The sequence below is a fragment of the Callorhinus ursinus genome, unplaced genomic scaffold (genome assembly GCF_003265705.2).
Source record: "Callorhinus ursinus isolate GAN/ISIS: 27379988/994484 unplaced genomic scaffold, GSC_fseal_2.0 scaffold9, whole genome shotgun sequence".
Classification (NCBI taxonomy): Eukaryota; Metazoa; Chordata; class Mammalia; order Carnivora; family Otariidae; genus Callorhinus; species Callorhinus ursinus.
In genome coordinates this window covers 51,756,891-51,778,280 of record NW_027397071.1, presented here as the reverse complement: position 1 = coordinate 51,778,280, position 21,390 = coordinate 51,756,891, and the positions used below count along the sequence as shown (strand labels likewise).

The window sequence follows — 21,390 nt, the reverse complement described above, 5'->3', positions numbered from 1 at the left end:
GATCATGACCTGAGCTGAAGGCAGACACTTAACGACTGAGCCACGCAGGCACCCCTGCATAGACATTTTAAATAGGCAGCTTTCAGTTTATCATAAGACCTTTCTTGATACAAAGTATTCTTTAATGATGTATATATATTTAATGAATAATCTTCTATTCATTCAACATTTTTATGTACTGAGTACCTAAAGTTTGTTACCCAGCTAATCTTTTCAGCCACCCAATAGGATAGATATAATTATCTGCACTTTGTAGATGTAGAAACTGAGACCTAAAGAGATTGTTCATTTTCCCATGGCCATAAGCAGTTGAGATGTGGAGCAAGAATCTGTACCCAGTTTGCCTGACTCCAAGGCCTGTGTTCTCTAACCACTGCACTGCCCAGCCTCATGAGCTGGTGAGCACCTTTCCTTGCAGGTATTCAAACCCTGACTGATGCTCAGCTCTCAGGAGTATCACTGGCCTACTCCCTGCTTTTAATCTGAGACTGCATTAAAATCTAATCCTTAGTATACACCCAAGAGAATTGAAAGCAAGGTCTTGAAGAGGTTTTGGTACATCCATGTTCTTAGCAGCATTATTCACAACAACCAAAAGGTGGAAGCCATCCAGGTCTCCATCAACAGCCAAATGGCATAAACAAAATGTGGCATATACATTTTATTGTGTATCTACCCTGTTACTGTGGTATATAGTACGTATCTACCCTGTTACTGTGGTATATAGTACGTATCTACCCTGTTACTGTGGTATATAGTACATATTATTTGGCCTTAAAAATGAAGGAAATTCCGCAGTGTGCTACATGGATGAACCATGAAGATATGATGCTAAGTGAAATAGACCAGTCCCAAAAGGACAAATACTGTATAAGTCCACTCATGTGAGGTCCCTGGAGTCATCAGATATATATATAGAGAGAAAGGAGAATGGTGGTTGCCTGGGAGGGAGGGTGGATGGCAGAATGGAGAGTCATTGTTTCATGGGTATGGAGTTTCAGTTTTGCGAGATGGAAGGAGCTCTGGAGATGGGTGGTGGTGGTGGTCGCAAAACAGTGTGGCTGTACCAAAGACCACTAAACTGGCCACTTAAAAATGGTTAAGGTGGTACATTTTATGCTATGTGTATTTCACCACAACTTTCAAGATGTAATCGTTAGATAAACTCGAATGGCCCCTTTCACCTAAGAGCATAAAATTCTGTAAAACAGGACGAGTAGGCAGTTTATCATCAAAATCCACTGTGAGTGTGTGCTCATCTCTCTGAAAATACTATTTCTCATGCCCATCACATAGTGGGTAGTCAGCATATATTGCTTGAAGCTAAATGATTCATAAGGAAGTTTAAAAATAATGACTTTCCCTTATTACAGTCATGATACATGTTAATTGTGGAAAATACAGATGGGAAAAATAATAAAAATCACTTGTAGTCCTACTGTTAACATTTCCATATAAATCCATCCAGACTGTTTCTGTGCATACAAGTGTATTGCAAAAATGAGATCATATTATATACACTGTTTGATAAGCTGCTGTTTCTTCCCTCTAACAATATATTATGGCCTTCTTTCCATGTAAATTGGAAAAATTGAATATTGGCTTTTATTGCACCAATTCATCATCGGTAATGATTGGTAGGGAAAGATAACGTGGATAATTGAAAGCCATTTTTTCTCCCCCTTCCCTTCCAGTCTGTTTTTTTCTCCAGAGAATTCCTCCCTTCCCTGAGACAGAATTGCCTTCTTAGCCTTGCCCTGAGCTAGTTTTCTTTCAAACAGCCTTGCAATTGCTTTGTATATTTCACCCCAGCTTTTGGGTGTGTTTGAGCCTTCCTGCCCAGTTATCTGTCCCGGTCTTCTGCCTCACTTGTCTGCTACCTCTGCTACTCTCATCATTTGCCTCCTATCCTTCTGCATCCTCCATGTCATAACTCATCATTAAAATAGGGGGTGGCCACCTCCCTGCAGCTTTCAGAACACCCATGTGTTTGAGAAACCATGACCCTTCGGCCCCACCCCAAATCTCTTCCTTTTCAAATTTGTCCCAGGACGGTTGATGTTAAGGTATAGAGAAGTCCCTGGGGCATAGGGTATTTACTTCACTTTGGACACCATTAATGTCCCCTGCACACCCACCGGATGATATAATAGAGGACATGCTGTCATCTCAAATAGCAGAAATCCAATGGCCATTTCAATTGCATCCCATAATTTAATCTGATCCCTGAACAAGAGCCATTAAGAGGAGGCATTTATTTAGAGAAAAAAAAGTTAATATTTCATCATCAGGTAATAAATAGAAATACCAATTCCCACACAGAAGGACTGAGCAAAGAACTCATTTTGATTCAGGTTCTAGTTTAATCAGAATGTTCAAATAAAATGCTTAACCTGCAGAACTCCAATGAGAACTAATTCTTTAAAATGAAAAATGAGTGCAAACAATATTAAAAACAGGCATTTCTTCCCTGCCACCCAAATCTATCACTGTTCTGCATCAACAGAATTGTGGTATCTGAAATGCTATTTAAAACCAAATTACCATTTAGGTTATTAGAAGAATCGCTTGGCATGGCGTGGGCCTGATTTGTTGACAGAAAGGCACAGGTGCTGTAACCTTTGCTTAATAAATCATTTAGCTGCCCGGCTTGTGAGCAGTGTGACTGCCTTTGCCTCATGAAATTTACACACGTATGCACAAGCCACACACTTCACGCTGTGCCGAAAACAGCTGATCTGGAGGTTATGGGTGTGTCGCCCATTGTCTGCCTTTGGTGGGGATGCACAAGGAATGTGGGGAGGCGGCAAATATGGAGGGCATTTCAATCTGTTATCATTCTGTGTCATGTTCCTGAAGCTCGACTTGAGAAACCAAAGCATGGGCACTCTACAAAACTCTTCCTAAGTTCCTTTCTTCGCTTACTCATTGTTTCTTACAATATTCCCAACACCTACAGAATGAGGAGTACCAATTCTCCTCAAGTTGTTCGAAGACTAGTAGAGGACACCGATGTAAAAAAATAATAAGAATAGTAATGACAACAACAACTTTAATAATGCAGCATGATACCAATTACAATAGGGATTTGCCTAAGAGGCTTTGAGACCACAGAGTTGGGTAAGGGAACTTTCCAAAGAGCAGAAGGGGCAGAAAGGCTAACCCATTTTTCTGTCCATATCTAACTTTGGTCTGATGATATGGTTCTGATTCTCATATAATTTACCTTTTTTCTTGCTAGCTTCAATTTTCACCCATTTATCCATGAGCTGTTAGATAAGGCTTTATTTAGCCCATCCTAAGAGGAGTGACATGTTTGTTGGGTTCTGTCTTCTCTGGACCAAGTCGATAAAATTAGAATCCTTTCCTGCTGCAGTCATGTCAGTAGGTAGCTCCCTCACCCCTCGTTGCCAAGAAACTCCCCCTCCTTGTGTAATGTCCTCACCCGGAGCACTAAGCTCACCTGAGACTGCACTCAGATGAGCAGAAGCCTTCCTGCCTCCCCCCGCCCCCCCCACCCCACTCTGTGCTGCCTGCCTGGAGGGGGTTAAATATCCACAGAAGTTCAGGGAGCAGCTGGAGAGTTGCAAAGGCAACAAACTGAGATTTCCTTAGAGAAAAAAAAAAAAAAGAGTATCTTCCCCCTCTAGTTAGAATGGGGTTTGAGCATTTCGGTTACAGGCCCACACAATGACAGGTAAAATTTCATCTCCTCCTGCCTTTGGAAACAGTAGGAAGTCCTACTGGTCTAATTTACTCTGTCTTAAGCACCCACGTGTGCCTACACTTGCTGCAGTACTCAGAGTCCTCTGAGGTTGGTGCTATTGTCCCCATTTTACAGATGAGGAAACTGAAGTTTCCAGAAGAATACATCCGCCCCAAGCAAGTGAGGTAGCCAGGATTTGAACCAGTTTGTCTCTCAGATTTCTTTTTCCCAAATGCCATCTGCATGCGTAATTAGTGTTAGTGAAATGTTACTGACCATTTTCTCTTTAAGATGGTCTAGGACTGACTCATCCTCTTACATCAAGGAAATAAGAAGCCTAGAAATTGGGTCCCGTGGGATAGGACTGATGTTGTGCTTGGGTCTTCTGAAGACCTGCTGCAGTTTCCTATTAGTTCATGCATCTGTAAAATAAGACTGAGCTCATTCTCTCATCCTGCCTGGGAAAAAGACCTTTACTAATGATGTTAGTCTGCATCTGTGAGAACAGCTAGCCTCTGCCCAGAGACCAGATAGGGGAGCAGCTGAGATTGTGGGCTTCCTTTTCAGATCTTGGGTGGAGCTTTATTCCATCACTTAGAAGCAGTATATGTGTTTCTTTTCTTTTCTTTCTTTCTTTTATTTTGTTGTTGTTGTTGTTTATTCTTTTCTTTCTTTCTTGGTAATTCAATTTTTCTAGTCTGGTCTATTAATTGTAGAATGGTGATCATATCATCTCTGATGGTTGTTTTAAGTCTTAAATTGTACTGGTGTAAAGAAAATAAGTGCTTGGCTCCAACTAAACATTCAACAAACGATAGCTTTTATTGTTTGGTTGATAACTAAACTCTTATATTTAAATAGTATCTTCTGGATTACAAAGTATTTTCTCACTTGATCTTAAGAGCAACCCATTGAAGTAGGCAGAACCATTATTATTATTATCCCCATTATACAGATTTTAAAACTGAGGTTTAAAGAGAAGAAGTGACTTCCCTGGAACCACATAGCCAGGACACAAACCCACTTCTGATTCCCAAGCGCAGGCTCCCTTCAGTGTGCCCCGTTAGGCAAGGTCTTGGATGAACCTTTCAGCACATCCTCACGTGCTGCTATGTGGATATGGCCCAAACCTACCTACCAAACTCTGGATCTAAAGCAACCATCTAGCAAATTAGGACAACCCCTCCCCTAAAGATTATAACCCCATGGATCCTTCCATTGAGCATCTGCCCTAAAGGTACCTCCAAAGCCTAATTAATTGGGCGCATCTATTCCTCTGCACACCATTTCTCCTCTTTAGCTCAGTTGTGCCCCAAGGAAGAAGAGACTTCCCAAGAAGAAACTCTGTATCTGAGGGTGGTAAGGACTGGCAGCAAATGAAAATACCTCCCCCATTAGACCCTGAAGGGAAAGGCAGTGCCTGGTCATTTTTTCTCTTATGTGCTCATCCCCAGTCACAGGTGTTGAGTAGTAAACAACACCTCACCAGGATGAGTTACTCATGCAATGTGCTTCCCCTCCCTCTGTACTGCTGTGGGCCAGAGTGAATCCTCCCAGCTTCCCATCTCCCACACCAACCTGTACATTCTTTTCTGGTACACTTGGTAGCTGACTCACTGATAGGTTATGAGACACTATTAAGATATACTTTTCAACAAACAGAACCCTTGTCTTTCAGTTTTTAATTTAGCAGCTCATTTGAGATGTTCTCAGTCACAAACTTCACTTCTGGGCAAAGTGATAGCATCAGTTCTAGGGAGTGGTCTCTTTTACCTCCCTCGGTTCTTTTTTTTTTTTTTTAAGATTTTATTTATTTATTAGAGAGAGAGAGCATGAGCAGGGGGAGAGGCAGAGAGAGATGGAGAAGCAGATTCCACGCTGAGAATGGAGCCTGACGCAGGGCTCAATCCCAGGACCCTGAGATCATGACCTGAGCTGAAGGCAGATACTTAACCAACTGAGCCAACCAGGCACCCTCTCCCTCAGTTCTTATACTTCCATAAGCCCATTACCTTTAACTTCCGTGTTGTAGTTTGGTTTTAGCCTTTTCGTTTGTTTGCTCACGCTCCAAAAAGATTTGGGGAAGCTTCTTAGTTAGGGCAAATGGATGATGATTGAAAGAATTAAGTGCCTACTTGGGATTTGGCACACAATAGGTGCTCAGTAAATCCTGTCTCCTTCCTCCCTTGCCTCTTCTCAGTATTCAAATGAGATCAGTGGCCAGGGACAAGGGGAAGATAAGAGGGAGCTTGCACCTGAAACTTTAGATCTTACGGAAGAAGTCTAATTGCCGTTGGGATTGTGGGAAAATGGAGGCTGGAAATGAAGTGGGAGGAAGGCTTGAAAACAAGGTGAGAATTTCTGTAGAGTTCTAAGAGGAGTGAGGTCAGAGTTTGATGATAGCCTTGCAACAAAGCCAGAAAACCCTAGGATCAATTGCGGGATTGCTGTCAAAACTTCCAGTCCTTAGATGGATCTTGATAATGATGCTTCTTCTGATCAGGGGATGTTCCAGGATACTAAGGGAAATATATTTGGTACTTGTGGCCTGTTTCTTTTGGAGGAACAGGGAAAAAGTCATGAATTAAAGAGTTGGATAGACCTATTTTCACGTCCTGGCTGTGCCATTCATCAGAGTGATCTTGGACATTATTACCCTTTAAAATTCAATTCCTGCATCTATGAAATGAAGGCCACAATACCATCTATCTACCTCATAGAAGAGAACCAAATTAAGCGTGGCTTACGCCAATCAGGGTTATTTTCCTCATGTGAAATCTGTGTGGTTGTTGGCCTTGTTTCATCTGCTATATGATGCCAGTAGGAACCCATGCTCTTGCAGACATTCCGCTCTGCCATCCTCGGCATGCTGTCTATTCATCCTCATGCTTGGTGCCTCTGGTTGCAAAATGGCTGCTGCAGCTCCAGACATCATGCCCAGGTCTTACTCCATTATCCCTCTTGCATCAGGGAAACAAAGGCCCTGCCATACTCCTCCCCTGCTTCCTGTTAGCAAATTTCTCTTTAGGTCTCACTGACTAAAACTGGATTACATTTTGAATCTTTAGCTGCAAAAAACGCCGGGAAAGCTAGCACAGAATTATCTTGATTGGCTAAAATCGTGATCTATTACCCTGGGCTGGTTACATTGTCCTCCCTAAATAAAACTGCCCCAAGAAAGAAGGGGCCATAGATAGTAGGTAAACTGATAGCAATAGTTGCCATATTCCTCTTTCCCACTCTCTGGTAGGTTTCATGGGCTTTTAACTCCTATTCCAGCACTTGACTCCCTTCATCCCTTGATGCCTGTCTTCTTACAGTGCCTTTCCTCTACACTCGCTCCCCATGTGTCTAAGAAACATAAATACTGTGTGTGCACACGCATGTGTGTGTGAGTGTGAGTGAGTGTGTAGCGATCAGGTCATTTTAGCCCTCTGTCCAAGTCCGGGATTCAGGCAGACATACTGGAGTTTTGTGCAGACCAGCTCCCATGGGCTGGGTCAACTTTCTCCCGGTAAACTGGACCTCTGAAAAAGCTGAGTTGGAGGACATGTCCCTTTGTAATTGCAAGGGAACCCTGTGAAACAGTGCCCTCCTCGTGCCCTCCCAGGTGCTTATCAAACAGTCAGCAATGGGTTCTGGGTTTCTCTTTTATGACTTGGAACCAGATGCTTCCTTTGCAAAAGAAAAGAGCCTGGTTTTGCTGAGCTTGAGTCAACAGAGTTCAGAGAACAGGAAAATGAGTTGATTGGCCCCGCTCCGTGAACTATGAGTAGAGAGGCAATACAGGTGGCCAACTGTCCCCCTTTCCACAAAGCCCCTGCCTGTGAAACTCCCCTGCCCGAGGAATTCGCTTTTCCCAAACGTTCCTGGGCTCCAAAAAATAACTGTTCACGTTAAGGAGGGGGTTCCTTTGGGGCACAGGCTTTCCCAGGCTTCCTCATGAGCCTAAGACCTTGAAGGTCCCATGGACAGACAAGAGTTTCAAAGCCAGGACCTATTGTCTAAAGTGAGATTTTCAAAGCTCTCACATGAGTTCTCAGTGATGCTTCCTGCCCACTTTTCTCACACCCACTTGTTTACCTTCCTGTTTGTTTATTGAGGACGGAGGCACATTCTTTTATGGGGGGGGCCTCTCTTTTTGAGATATAGCCTTTCAATGGAGCCTATTCATTGAGTTACATTCCGTAGCACACGCCTCCCCAAAATATTTGCATGAGAATTTTTCCTTGGGCTTCACATTGCTTCTTTTACAGCAGAGATGAAATAACTTAGCACTTCTAATTAGCTTTCCACTTTCCAAATGCTTTACACATTAACTAATGAATCACAGGAGCTTGGGATAAGCTGTATCCCTGTGTTGGGGCTGGGCCGCTGGGTTAGGACAGGCTGTCCTGGCCCTCATGCCCTCCCTCCCACACTCTGAATGTGGCGGCATAATGGAGCTGCCGCCCGGACGCGAACTTGAAGGGCCACCTCAGACCCTCACCCTGCTGCCTTAATAATGTGGAAAGTGCTCAGTCCTCCCTTCCAAGGCAGGATATGCTGTCTCGTGTTGCCCTGAGTAGTTGGGGGGAATTTAAGGCCTGTTGTCATGGCACACAGCCTCTGCCCCTCTCAAGTATGATCCCCTCCCTTCTGCCAACCCATGGAGGATGTGTGTATGGGGAAGGAGTCGTGCTGGGGGAATGGAAGGACAATAATAATAGAAAATTCTAGTAAGGGAACTGACCGTAGTACCGTAGTAGGGACCCGTGCATCTTGGTAGAATAGAAGGAGCACTAGACTAGGAGTTAAAATACTTGGATACCTAGTTTATCTCCCCTACTCATCAGCTATGTGTTTGATCTTGGGGACAGAAAAAAAAAAAACAGAATTTACTGAGCACCTACTATATTCTTGCCACCACACTAGGCTGGAAGAGGGGTGTGTGTGTGTGTGTGTGTGTGTGTGTGTGTGTGTGTGTGTGTGTGTGTGTCCAGTCCCTGCTATACCTTGCTCACAGACTTCTAGGGAGAAAAGTAAACAAAGTATAGTAAGGTATGATAAATGAAACAATTGAAGTATGCCTAGTCTATAAGGAGTAGAGAGAGTAGGTCATTAACTCTGGAGAGAAGCAGGGGACTCACGGAAGATATATTCTCGAGGAGAAAGACACATGAGCTGGTTTTGAAGGAGACAGACCTGCCTGGTGGGTACAACATTCCACTCCAGGCAAGAGGAAGAACACATGCGAAAGAGTAGCAATGTGTGTTCGAAGAACATTACTCTGTTTGGTATATCTGTTAATGTAAATGGCAGAGAATGTTGAATAATGAGGCTAGGAAGTTAGGGTCTAGCCATGAATAAATACATTACTTTTTACAATGGTAAGGCAATTGGACTTCGTTCCGGGGAAGGTGGGAAGCAAGTGAAGGACACAGTGGAATCTCTATATGTGAAGAAACTTTAACCGAGCTTACTGTAATGCTCCTTAGATCCAGGATGTTACAGAGAGTAGTAGTTTGAAGACCTATGATCATGAGGTACCCGCCTCTCCTGGGCAGTATCATAGAGTAGAGAAGCCCTCAGCCTTGGAGCCAGACAGACTTGATTTTGATTTATCTCAGTACGTGACTGCTGTCAGCTGAGTCTTGTTGTTCCCCCTTTCCTCCCGCCCCTACCCCTGTCCTGCCAAAATTCATATGCGGAAACCCCAGCCCCCCACTGCGACGGTATTTGAAGATGGGGACTTTGGGAGATAGGTTTAGATGAAGGCGGGGCCTCACTGTGGGATTAGTGCCTGCATAGGAAGAGACACCAGAGCTATGGGGAGCGCTGTGAATTGTGTAAGACTGATGAATCACAGACCTGTACCCCTGAAACAGATAATACAGTATATGTTAATAAAAAGAAAAAAAAAATTTTTTAAGTGGAAAAAAAAAAAAAGAAAAAGAGACACCAGAGTGTTCTGTCTCCACCGCATGAGGATTAAGTGAGAAGGCAGCCATCTGCAAGCCAGGAAGAGGACCCTTAGGTACAAATCAGGTGCAGATCTGCTGGAACCTTGATATTGGACTTCCCAGCCTCCAGAACTGTGAGAAAATAAATATTTTCGGGTATTTATCTGTTGTTTAAGCCACCCAGTTTAGGATGTTTTGTTATGGCAGTCTAAGATTAGTACAATGATCTTGGGGTAGTTTTTAGCCTTTCTGAACCTCAGATGTCACATTTATAAAATTATAAATTAATTCGTGCATTCCACTTAAAGCTTTATGACTCTATGACTCAATACAGTTAGACTATAAAGCCCCCAGCACCCTTCCCTGGCACACGGAGAGCTGATGTGTACTGCTGCTTGTTCACCCCTTAGAACTGAACCTCTGTGAAGCACCAGAGGTCAGGCAGGATGCATCTCATTCATCTTTAGGACCAGGAACCTGTGATTGCTAACAGAAACCCAGAAATGTTAATATGGCGAAACCCCCAGAAGTAATCTGGTCATTTTCCCCCTAAGCTGAGTCTCTTCTCCCCCCATCCTCCCACGTCCATTTTCCATAAGTTGTGCCATTAATTCTCTCATTAGCTAGTGGAATGATATTTATTTATTAAGAACATACTTAGCATACTCCCAAGGAGCAAGTTAAAGCTCAGCTAACAGCTGCAATTTCTGGTTGGGAGGCAAAATACGCTGAGGAATGCATACGGAGAGTTTGTATGGATGTTATAGTTTCATATTAAAAAACTCTTAAACTTTATGCTGGATGAGGGAGAAAAGAAAAAAAAAATCCCAGTGCAAAAACAAGTTACGAACCTAGGAGCACAGTTTCAGAATGTTTATTTTGTCAGATACACAGCTGACATGATTAGTTCTAATGGGGTGGTGATCCTCATTGAATTGCAGATCCGTCTGAGTGACTGAAATACCGCAGGGACCTAAATATTAGTGGTGCATACGGTATTACTTAGGCTGCATCCTTTAGCCAAGTTGAAGGCTTCTTTTTCTCTGTCCCCTAACACGCATGCACGTATGCACACATGCTCATGCACACAAGCACACCATGTATGCGTTCATCTCTTCCAGAAACTACATGTAGAGCATTATCTATCCAGAGCAACGCTGGCTTGCCCTTGCTGATTTCTCCCCCTTGCCCTCGGCCACCCAGGCGCACCCCACCCCACCCCACTCTCCACTGCAGATAATGGTGTATCAGATCAGTCTGCTTTGCTGTTACATCAAGACCCAGATCAATTTATTGACTCTGTCAGAGTGGCTGGTACAGTAATTGTTACAAGAGAAGAATGGAAAGTGAGAACGCATCCACGTGAAAAATAAAAATGACGTTTTGTTCTTTCCTGCCCCACCGTTTTGCTTTTTTTTTTTTTGCCTCATAGATCTTTATGTGTTTACACAGCAGAAAGCACTTTACTTAAGTTAATCAGCCCCTTCTACATTATTAATTGTGACAGGTAGGGTGCTACATGACAGGAAGAGTATTATGGGAAGCATTGATCTCCCTCTGATCGTATGGACCTGAGCAGGTTTGGTATTCCTTACCTTATCTCACTGGTTTGGGGTCCCATCAACTCACATTTCCCTGATTGACAACACAGAACGCCTCCCGTCAATACAATTGATTTTGTGAAAAAGGACAGGGAACATTTTTCAGCTGGAGATAGATGAATTATGGTGATGGCAAGAGAGAACATTTCAGAAATCTTTCAGTTTAGAAATCTAAATTGGGAACTAAGGTACTATTATCATCCCAAACACATGCCTAATTTTTACCCTCAGAAAAATAATAGTATTAGAGGAAACTTAACTACAAGTGAAAAATAGACTTAGTTGAGGCCAGCTGAGGATATAATCGCTATTTTTTAAAGACTATCTGCTAATTTTTTTGTGGGAAATTTTTGGTTAAGTGCATGTCTTTGAAAGACATTTCATTAAAGTTCAACTTTCATGGCTTATACCTGTAGACCCTAACATAAATCCTATGTGAACGGACAAAAGTGAGTGGGTGTCATTTGTGACCTGGAAATAAAAGGTCAACCATTGGATTTATAGCTTTTTTAGTGAAAAGAACATAAAGATTCCTGCCAACTGGAGTCAATCCATATTTTAATGTTTCCTAGTTAAGATTATAAAATCAAGGGATTAGGATCATGCTGTTCAGTGAAGGTCAAAAATTAAATGTGGTGGGCTAAGTGTCATTCCCATGGGGCAGAAGTTAATATTTCAAAAACCATTTCTACCACTGGCAGTCAAGAAATGAATTGTCTATGGTCATTAACCAAGGTAAGGGGAATCCCACTATCATTACTACCGTTTAATGATGATTATTACACTAATCAACTATATTGTTAAATTACTCTGCTGTTCTCCTGTAATGTCCCCGAACAGTGATGGTGGATTGATTGCTATCAAATAATTCTCATATGCAATTGGGAACAAGTCAAGATGGAAGATCATATATGAAGGCTTCCTTGTGGGAAAAGAAGTGGTGGCTATCTTATGAATGTAAGAGCAATAACAGAATCTTATGTCACATATAACATTCTTCTAAGACCAAGAATCTGTGACACTACAGGCCTGTTCTTAGGTATGATCCACCAGTACAAAAGTGTTTAAATACAAAAAATGAAATGCATTTCTTTTCATTATGTTTTTTTCTTTTTCTTTTTTTTTTTTTTGCACTTGCTGCCACCCCCTCTGCTTTTGTTTCCATTTAGAAAAAAAAAATTCATTTGCTACATCCTTTCCTTCCTCAAATTTTTGGAACTCTGGATTCCATCTACTTTGGATTTTTATTAAGGGAGAAGAAAGGTTATTTGAATGTCTTTACAGGATGATTCAGACACATATCCCCCATACCATTTTCAGATCCATTTTAAGATGCCAGTATTTTTCGAAGTTCTAGAACTACAGAATATTGAAGCTGGTAATTTCCTTAAAGATTATCATGCTAGACGGCGTCATTTCCCAGATACAGCTTCAAGTGCATTCTGGAATGAAGTGTGCATCCTTCTGATAAAACACCACCTGCAAATAAGAGACCCAAAGCCCAGGGAAGGTAGACCGACTCCCAAGGGCACATGGGTAAACAGAGGCAAAGCAGAACTGAAACTCAGGGTATCCAACTCCAGGAGGCAAGGGACTGGTGGTTTCATAGGTGCCTTAGGAAATGGGTGCGTGAATCCTGTTTTACGAAGGTGTTTTATAAAAACCCAATATCCATTAGACTGACCCAAGGGCATTAGAATCCCCAGGAACAAAAGCACTTAATTCAAAAGTCTACCTCAGGGAATTTCTCTTCGGACACTGCCATGTGTGTGCATTGTGTGGGTGTGGGTGTGGGCGGGTGGGGGTTCAGCCCGTGCTCCTGTCTCTGCTCCTGGGGAGCTTTTGCTTACACAGTTGTCTAACTTTTGTCCTTCACAGTGTAGACAAAGGTTAAAATTCCCATCCACTTTCACAGGCAAACACTTTAAAGTGCTTCTACAGGAGGCAGAGAGCAGGGAGGACCTTTGATTTAAAGTTCAACATTTACATTTGTAATTTTGACTAATTTCTGTGCTCGCATTAATTAAATTGAAATTGTTTAATTAGAATAAAACTAAAATTGATCATTAGGATTAATTTAACCTGATAGGCTTTGTGTGCCTTTCTAGACAAATATTATGAAATATAGTGATAATGAAGCAGTGAGAGGTATAATTTCACATCTTATAATGATTTTAATATCTGCCAGTTGTTCTCCCTGGTATCTGGATAGCTCTGAATGTTGCTATTTGTTACATCATTACCATCCAGCTAGGGCCATGCTGTATCTCACAGTTGGCCTCTTCCCAAATATTTTTTCCTGTCAAAGTCTAAAGATGGACCAAGTTCTCTTCACCCCCACCCTCCTGAAAACATCATTCTTTCCCTTTCCCCCACCCCCACTATCTTCCAGGAAGACTGCTCGCTAGGCTTTTCCCCTGGGCCTTGCATCACAATGACCTTTGTAAACTAAGAACTGCTGCTTGATACTCCTTATGGAATTCACTAATGCTCCTCAGCCGTAGGGTCCGTGCTGTCACATCTGGACTGCCCCTCTGCACCCCTTCCTGGCTGCTTGCTTGGAATACGAACCAGGCACAAATTAAGCTGCATGATAAAATGAGGGATTGATGCCACTGAACAACGAACTTGAAGGGAGTGGAAGAGAGAAGGCAGCTTCTCCACGTGTCTAATCGGCTTCTAGGAAATAGCTTGTCCTCTTCAGCCCCTGCCTTCCGTGTAGCTCTATCAAGCAAGTATGTTTCCAGATTTGGTGCTCTCTGTTTCTTAAAGAAAACCATGGAAGAATAAGTCCCCTGTTTTATCAAAGGATTCAGCATCAGTTTTTAAAGACATGAGGGGCGCCTGGGTGGCTCAGTTGGTTAAGCGTCTGCCTTTGGCTCAGGTCATGATCTCAGGGTCCTGGGATCGAGCCCCGCATCGGGCTCCCTGCTCCGTGAAGAGCCTGCTTCTCCCTGTCCCTCTGCCCGCCGCTCTGCCTACTTGTGCTCTCTCTCTGTCTCTCTGTCAGGTAAATAAATAAATAAAAATCTTTAAAAACGTGAGACCTGCATCTACCTACCAACACACTAACGAATGTACAGCCTTTCAAACTACCGGGTCGACTGTCAAATTATTTCATCTTCAAAACAATTAAGATTCACATTGATAAATTAAATCCTCAGGAAAATCTGCAAACTGTCTTGAGTTTCAAAATTCCTCCCATCCACCATTTTGCCAGAGGAACTTAAAAAAAAAAAAAGTAACAGCAGTTGTGTTTAATTTGTTTCCTATAGCAACCTTGAACAGCAGAATCCAAAGGGCAGTGGAGAATGAGTCAAAATTAGATGTTTATGAAAAAGAAAAAAGAAAAAAAAACCCAGACGAAAGAACATGATTCTCAGTAATCTGTGGTTGACTGACCAATGAGATTAGCAGAGACTATCTCATATGCAAATTCTCATCTTTCTGCCGGATTGCCCAATCATTCCTGGTCAAAGGCTGAGAAACTCTTAGGGTTACTTAGGAGCCCAGGTTCCACTCAGTCACCATAAGAAAACCGCCATCCAAAAAGAAACTCCTTTTACCATCCATTTCTTCAGGATGTCATCTAAAGGATTCCACTTTTTATTCATGTCCTTTATCCAGTAGAAGAAACTTCTTATTTTCATAGCAAAGGGTTTTAGTTAGAAGCTTATTAACATTTAATTTGTTTTTAGAAAATCCTTGATGTTTCTCAGAATTTAAGCTAATCTAAGTTCACGGGTTGAGGGAAGAGTATATGGCTAGCATACTCGTGCTGTTATTGTATTGATTCAAGAAAAAGGACTGCCCCTCATTGTACCAGGCCAAGAAGAGCTGTGACCTGGCACAGAAGGATGAGCTTTCTGTCTTCCCCATGTCAGAAAAGAATACCATAAAACAAGCCTCAGTTCTGCATAGTCTAGTTCAGACACAAAACACTTCCATATATTATTTCATATTATCCCCATAGCCACCATGCTAGGAAGGTGGTCTTAATCCCTTCTTAACAGAGGCACACACTGAGACACAGATTCATTGTGGACTCTCTGTCCATCCACCCTCGGCCAGGTAGATTCTTCTCTAACCCCCACAGTATCACTTAGTCTTTCTTGAACTACCTGCCTCATCACCTATCACTCTGCAGGGAGGCAGCTGCTGAAGTTGGGAATGTCACGACCCACAGTGATGCTGGATATGCTCACCTATCAGGAAAGAAGCATCCTGGGGTGAAGAGATGCTAGAAAGTAGCTCTCAGCCCCAGCATCATTGGTTTATTACTCCTCTACCTACTATCTCACTAGATAAACTCAAATTTCAGAGAGAAGTTGAGTGGCAGGGTCCATGGTGCTATTTCTCTGGTTCTTTTTCCATTTCTGCCCATGAAGACCATGGCTGCTTTCTCTGAACTCCTGGACCTTTGCATAGTCTTAACCTCAGTGAGTCAATGAAATCAGCTCTCTCTGGATCGGTTCCCTATAATAGCATTTAGAATCCGTACTTCAACTCTTCCTTGTTCCCAACCCAAAATAGCTAGTTCTTTCTCTCTAGTGTACCTTCATTGCCTGGAAAATCCCTGAGATCTTTCTGACCTAAAAAATCCCTTAGGTTTTTTCATAAACACAATATGGGATCTCTTTTTTGCGGGGGGGGGGGGAGGCATTTATCTTCATAATACTCTATCTTCATTTTCAAGGCAGAAAAACAGTTTGGCAAGCCCTAGTTTTTATATCTGAAGAGAATAAATACACACACCGATCATTTTCACAAAATGCTGAAAATGATTGCAGAAAAATTCAAAGTCAAAGGCTGTGGAATTCTAGAACATACTTCTAGAATCTGTTACTTTTCAACTGGAATGTTAACTTGAAATTTCGCCTGATGGGGAAAATTAAGAAGATACAGTTGGTCCCTGCCTTGTCTTTCTTTCTCTCTTTCTTTGACTTTATAGCAGATCTGAGGAAACTTTGAATACTAACTGAAGTTTGTGTGCCCATCCTCAGAGTCTGAAATGCCTGAGAAAGCAGTACAGATTCCAACTGTAAAACATTCCTTCCCCAAGCCTTGGAAACTCACACACTGAGGCCGGCAGAGCTCAGAGGGAGCACATGTAAATGAGGCTCGGTTATAAACTCCTGAGGAGTGTTTTATTTCGTTTAAACCTGAAGTTGAACTCGTAAACATGTTCCTGAAGAACAACGCCAAAAGGCTGATGGAGTACAACAGGAAGCGATATTTTAGCTCAGACAATTCACTCCTCGAAGAGAGAGAAAAATCTTCAAGTATTTTTTTTTTTAACTCAACACCTTCAAGATAGCACAAGGTGGTAGAGCTGCAAGATTTTTGTGATTGCAGAATCCAGTGAAAGTTAATAGGTATCATTTGAACTTAGCACCATTCTTGCAAAGTGAAACATAGGATCTCCCATCCATATGGTGATTTAATAAGAGAAAAGGATATTTAAAGAGTCAGTGAGCATATAACAGTCCAATGTGTAATTGGTTTCATTAAAATATAATAAAGTGATAGCAGAATGTGTAACTGTTCCGGATTAGTCCTGTGTGCATGAGTTCTGAGTTTGTTCCCAAATGTCAGTTACTGGCGGAGCCGTACCTGGTAGAATTTATCTGACAACAAAGTGGGTGATTTTGTTACCATGCTTGATTTTATAAAACACATTCTTAAATCTGTCTTCAGTAATCTTTGCTTGGGAGAGCTCTACCATCTCTAAAGTCATGACTAGAAAGGTAAAAATGAATTAATTAAATTTTCTGTGTTAGAATATTACCTCTCTCCTGGCAGGGAAGCCAAGTAGCTCTGCTGGTCGTATATATGATGTATATGTCCAAACTGTTGATAAGACCCTTCATACAGAGTGCTAATGTTATGGGATCTTTGCCTTTGTTCAACTCCCCACCCCAACCCCACCAAGAAGCTTCCCACTCACCTCCCCTTCAGGAAGAATTGAATTGTTTGTAGTAATGAATATTGCTTCGTTGTAAATTTAATCTACAAATTTAGAAGGAAATAAATCTGAACATAAAAAGCATTTGCTGTTTCAGCATTAAAAAAAAAAAAAAGTACTGTCATTTGAAACTGCCAACTCCCCCATGTGGGTTTGTTTTGCAAGTCACGTCTTAACAAAGACAAGTTGTGTTGCCATAAAACCCTAAATCCTACCACATTTTCAGAAGGAGGAGGAAAGCATTGTTCACTGATCCCTGGTTTGTGCTTTCGGGGATGTCACATGGAGCTTTGCCTGGGCTCGGGGAAATCATTCCATTTCTATCCAGGGTAGTTGGCCCAGAGGAGGGAGACCTTGACCCCACCCCACGCCATCCAGATCACAGCAACGCCTTCCGTGACCATGCTGCTTACTCTTCTGGCTGGTATTTCCAAGTCATTTAGGCCAGTATTTGAAAGTTTTGTCTTTTTGTGTTTGTTATTTCCTCCCCCAAATGCCACGATAACTGGTATACCGAGGCCTGCTTTGCGGATAAGTAAGGTTGGACCCCCGAAGTCTCAGAGACTAGAACTTAGGTCTCCTGCTTTCTCCATGGCCAAGCTCAGTGAGGGATATGAACAGGCTTACCCCAGTAGTCCATCCACACTGTGAACAAGGAAAAGATGACTCCTGGAACTAGTGAAATGGAAAAGCAGGTGTTCCCGGAAGGTAAAGAAAGTTCAGGGATGGGATCTTTGTAAGCAGAATCAGAGTCCCCTGGGGGGCCATCCCCAGGGTAGCTGGGGACTGAGCTTGGGCCCCCAATTCACAGTCCAGCGCTGAGGTGCGCCTCACTGTCCTCTCTTTTCTCATGAGCCTGAGAACTGAGATGCTGCAGCCTCCTCCATCTTCTGCCCCAGTTCTGCCTCCAAGCCTCGTTTCTTTGGTTCTTTGGCTCACTACAGAAGCCCTCCATTCCAGCTGCTAGGCGGGGTGGTTGTGGTTGCAGCTGAGTGCCTTCTCCTGCGCTTCCTTTCTTAATCCGGTGAATGGAGTAGGAAGAACGGTTGATTCCTGCGGCCTTTGGGAGAGGAGGGGTCTGCTGTAATTCCGGGGGGGGGGGGCCCTCAAACCCAGGTGGAAAGGGAGAGAAAGAGACTGGCTAGAGGGGTGGAGTGGCGGGGGGCAGGAAACGGGGCTTGGAAAGGACAAGAGGAAGGAGTCCGGACTGTGACCAGAGGGTGAATAAAGGGGTAAGAAGCAAAGACCTGTGCCCTGGGCTGTGCCAGTCGGCACCAGCTGCAGTGGAAAGGTCCAAAGGTGGCAGATGCCATGCAGTGCCTAAAGGGCTCCTTGGCTGAAAAGGTTAGTTTGGGAATTCATTTCTGGCAAAGTATCAGATCCTGTGTCATTCTATTGCAGGACGTCTTTGGGAGACTTCTTGTAATAATTGGACTTTTCGCTTTAATGTTTTTGTTTTTTTTTTTTACCCCTTTCCAGACTCTCTCTACCTGCACAATCCAAACACTACATCTACATGATAGATGTGCTGTGAACCTGAGTGGTGTTTGGGAAGGGCTTCTCAGCTCTGGGGGAAGAGCAGGAGCAGAGAAGCACTGGGTGGAATGATTATTACAATGTGGCCACGCTCTGCTGAGCTCTGACCTCCACTCCCACGCCTCTCTTTTTAAACAGAAAGGTTACCTCCCTGGGCCACCGTTGGGCCAGCCCCAAGTGTGACTGTCTGCACTTGTTAGACAACAGGCATTTAATTAAGGTTGGAATCTGATGTGCAGAAAACATACGTTTTTTTTTTTCATTTCATAGCTCCCTAGGAAATTATTCTCCTCCGTCCCTACTGTACTCAGCTCTCCCCACCGCCAAAAAAAAGAAAGACCCGAGGAAAGATTATCTTAATACTGAAAATCAAAAATTACAAAAGGGTAGCCTGCCTTCTTTAGTTTTGCCTTTGGGGCAGACATTAGCCAATAATAAAGCCTGTATTGTATCTTCAGAGCGGAGCCAGCTTTTTAATGGCTAACTTCCCACGTGCAAAAGGGTCTGTCCCATTTCGGGGCATTAAAAATAACAGCATTTAATGAATCTGTAACTAAAATCTTTCATCTTTTTTTCCTGTGCAATCAAAGGGGTGGCCCAATGCCTTCTGATATTTGGTTTGGACTTTGTGGAATCAAAAAAGAATAAAAAGGAACAAACAATAAACACCAGGCCCCCGGCTGAAAATAAACCTCGAAGCACCATTGTCACTGCATTTCCGCTAGCAGAGCCATCCAGCGCACCGTCTGGGCTCCACCCAGAAAATCCGGCAGTGCCATCCTAGCCAAACAGATAGGAACTCTGGACGATTTCATCGGGCCGTTGTCCCCTTAATCTCCACGCTGCACCTCAGATCTCAAGCAGCTTCCGTGGCGCGGGCTCACTTTAATGGATAGAATCTATTTTTCATGAAAAAGCAGGAAATAAGCTGTCTCTTTCATAAAAAGATTTACAAAATGTAATCATTGTTGAAATATTCCCTTTGAACTGCCGTGTCCACGGGGGTCTCCGGCTCCCAGAGTCGTGCTTCATTAGAACCCCCTCACAAGCGGCTCCAGAAGGGCAGGTACACTGGTGGTGCTCAGCTTTGATGTCTTGAATGAATGAAAGAAAAGCACAATAAAAAAGAGCTGTTGATCAAGCATAAAATACTCTTTAAGCTGACAGAATAGCAGCGTTAACACACCCTAAGCTGCTTTTAGTTTTTCCCTTTTTTCCTCACATTTTCCTGTGCTTTGTGTACAGTGGGGGTTTGTATTTTATAAGAAGTCTCTGATCTATGTAGTATGCCGTTCACTAACAAAAACCAAAATAGGATTGTTTCTGTCCCACTTGGTTGCCTGACGACTTCCCCCCACCCCACCCCCGCCTCCCCTCTCCCCCGCTCACCCCCAACTTCCAAGGCGTGCAGTTTAGCCTTGCAAGGCAAGGACCCAAATGCCTTTCATAAACTTGAGCCAATTCCTTTTGTGTGGTTGCTTTCGCTGCTGATTTTAATACCGCAATTAAAGACAGATTTTTATTTTCTCAAGAACTTTCTCTTGCAACTGGGGGAATGGAACTGACGCAGCTGCTACTTTTAACTAAGAAATTATATCATTAAGTAAGAGAGAGCCGCCTTGTTGAGCGATGACTTTCCAAGGGAACCGGTCCTCCTGGGGTCTCACGTGGACCGTAGGGCCCGTACACATGTTAGAGTTAGAGAGTCCATTTACCCCGGCCTTCTGGTTTTGTGTGCTTGCCTCTAGCCAGGCATTAGCTCATCTAAGCCCCATAAAAACTGATCAAGTTGTTATCTCCATTTCATGGAGTCCAATATGGAGACCCAGGAGTGCTAAGGAACTTGCCTAAGATGACTTCACTAGTACAGAATGGTGTGTACTGGTTCAACGATGGGGTTCTGCTAACTCGGCCTCCGGGGCCCGAGCTCCACCGCGAGGCACACAGCCCTCTGGGAAGTCTGCAGCACGAACGCGAGCGGGCCAGAGTGCAGTTGTTCATTCGGAAGTCTTTGGTTTCATGAGGTAAAAGCTTACTCAGATGAGACTGTAAAGGGAGACCAAGAAGAAAAAAAAAGTACTTGATGGGGAGGCAGACACTGGGGCAAGTTGGAAGACGGCGAAAGATTTAGACTTTGGAACAACAGTCGGAATAATTGGATTGTGTGTGTACTCCCAAGGTTTGGAGGTGCTGGATGGCTTATTGGGTAAAAAGATTAGTGTTTTCCCGTCTTGAGGTTTGAACCAAACGGAGGTCTTGGCCGGGAGCAGCACGGTCACTCTCCAGGGAGTGGTGGTTTGGACAACTGCTCTGTGCTTGTAGTAAGTAGGCAGCCGTCCATGTTACAACACTATCGCACGTGCTGCTGACGCAGTTGGCCCCGCTGCAGCAGCTCTTCCGTCAGAACTGCCTGGGGCAGCTTGCGGGGACCTGCCTGTGTCTCTCAGGAGCACGTCTATCATGGGGGGGGGGGGGCCGAGCCACGTGGCCACGGGGCATGAGCATGGATGTGGCTCAGCTATGCTGGAAGTCATCCATCTAAATACCCTATTGGGGTAACTGACACCAGGCTTCAAGAACCTTAGAGACAGCCCCTTCCTTCCTTCCTTCCTTCCTTCCTTCCTTCCTTCCTTCCTTCCT

At 43.4% G+C, this 21,390-nt stretch overlaps 1 protein-coding gene and 1 long non-coding RNA gene across 7 annotated transcripts in view; one reads left to right on the top strand and one right to left on the bottom strand.

Annotated features, from left to right (window-relative positions):
• Nucleotides 1–21,390, top strand: part of NFIA (nuclear factor I A) — a 360,615-nt gene that overhangs the window by 330,591 nt on the left and 8,634 nt on the right. The window lies entirely within an intron of this gene.
• The window catches only part of LOC141373376 (uncharacterized), a 3,060-nt gene continuing 1,396 nt past the window's right edge, over nucleotides 19,727–21,390 (bottom strand). Inside the window, exons 2-3 of the long non-coding RNA XR_012379282.1 lie at nucleotides 20,598–20,796; nucleotides 19,727–19,844 (exon numbers count right to left, since the gene is read on the bottom strand). This is a non-coding gene — a long non-coding RNA (uncharacterized lncRNA). The remainder of the gene's footprint in view (nucleotides 19,845–20,597; nucleotides 20,797–21,390) is intronic.